The sequence below is a fragment of the Pundamilia nyererei genome, unplaced genomic scaffold, assembly GCF_000239375.1.
Source record: "Pundamilia nyererei isolate P.nyererei 1_Seehausen unplaced genomic scaffold, PunNye1.0 scaffold00349, whole genome shotgun sequence".
Classification (NCBI taxonomy): domain Eukaryota; kingdom Metazoa; phylum Chordata; class Actinopteri; order Cichliformes; family Cichlidae; genus Pundamilia; species Pundamilia nyererei.
The window spans coordinates 484,274-485,963 of record NW_005187750.1 but is presented as its reverse complement, the minus strand read 5'-3'; the positions used below and the strand labels follow the sequence as shown (position 1 = coordinate 485,963).

General features: G+C 41.8%; 1 pseudogene; it reads right to left on the bottom strand.

The window, feature by feature from the left end:
• Nucleotides 1–78: 78 nt before the first annotated feature.
• On the bottom strand, nt 79–1,449 carry LOC102209819 (sialidase-3-like; annotated as a pseudogene).
• Nucleotides 1,450–1,690: the final 241 nt, after the last annotated feature.

Here is a 1,690-nt window from a genome sequence, read left to right as displayed (position 1 = left end):
CCGATGAATCCCACAACCGCTTCCGTAAACACGTTGACATCATCATCGGAGCTGTTTCTGAACATGTCCCAGTCTGCGTCATCGAGTGCGTCCTGTAACGCGGCCACCGATTCCGATTGATCTGTCCAGCTTGTTTCCAGGTTGGGGAATGGTAAAGATATGTCCATTATCATCACTGACTGCTTCCACTCGATAGCCATTTTCATTACAGGCTTTGCAGTAGATGTGGTCTTTGGAAAGTTCAGCCATTTCACACTCAACTGATACCGTATTAAACAGTTCCCCAAATTTCCAGTTTTCACCATGACTACCACTATACAGTGAGAGTGCATACGATTTACAATGGGAACTGAACAAAACATGTAATTAGTTTACAACAGCAACGCGAGAGGGAAGCACTACTGCGACAAGTTTAAGCATAAACTGGGATAATCAGTCTATCACTCTCTGCTGGAATACCATGGCCTGGCCCAACAGCAAATGTGGACCAGTGTTTTATTTCACTCAGTTTGTCTGTCAAATCGGTCACATTGCTCCAGGTTTCTCCAAGATCGTACCTTGTGATGTAGCAGAGACGGGTCCTGTTGTCATAGCATTTTCTTTGGTACATTTCAGTGATATTGTGTTCAACACAGGAAAAGTTTCTTGTTGGCCTTGTCATACACCGGGCAGGGGTTCATTGGACGGTGTCCTTTAATAAGTGCCTTTTCCACCAGTTTGAGCTCTGACCACTAAAAAAGATAAGTAAATAAGTTCATAAGTAAAAATAATTAAATGTTCATAAGTAAATAAAACAGAACAGTTCAAAACAGGACTGTAATTAACAAGTAATTTAGAACTGAAATGGGTGATTATCACTATTACCTCAACCATCATCTTCGATGATTCCTCCTTTATCTTTACTGTTCTCATAACCAGCTTTTTCCCGCTGACATCATCTGGAGTCCTCCTCTGCTCTGAGAGATTACATATGGATCAGAGACCTTTCATATGAAAACACTAAACACAGCACAAGCTTCAGAAAGACACTCACTGAAACAATCAATCTACTGCTATGATGGTCTGAGTGAGCTGCCCGTAGGTTTCCAGTGTTCCCATGTTCTCATTCGCATCCACCCCGTCCTCCTCATCTCACCTGAACAGCTCACCTGAACCTGATCCCTGGCAATCAGTGAGACAGTATTTAAGATGGTAAATCTCTTCTCTGTCAGTTTATCAGCTAAGTCAAGTTGGTAACAGGCCTTCATGAGCTGTTTGCAGTCATGCTATGTCAAAACACCTCACCAAGAATCCCTTCCTTGCATTTTTCAAGTTCACGTTTGCCTTATAAATAAAGCTTGTGTTAAATCTACCAGTTGTCTCTGTGTCTGGTCTGCGCTTGGGTCCACACTCACGTACTGGCCTCCGGGCTCCTTTGACAACTGCACTGTTTTTCAGGACTATGAGCATAACTGCACAGGTATTGCTGTTGGTTGGACAAATAATAGTTGCTTTGGAATTATCTACTGATCATTCTCCCCTTAAATGGGTCCTAATTCCCAATTCCCCTTTTAATATAAATATTTTTGTACTAGCATTCCAGTACACACTTGTACAGAGTTACTTGTTTGTGGTTAATACTCAAACTGATATTGAAGCAAAAAGCACCAATGATCGAGGCTTTGCATGTTTGAATTTGTGCAAAAGGTGA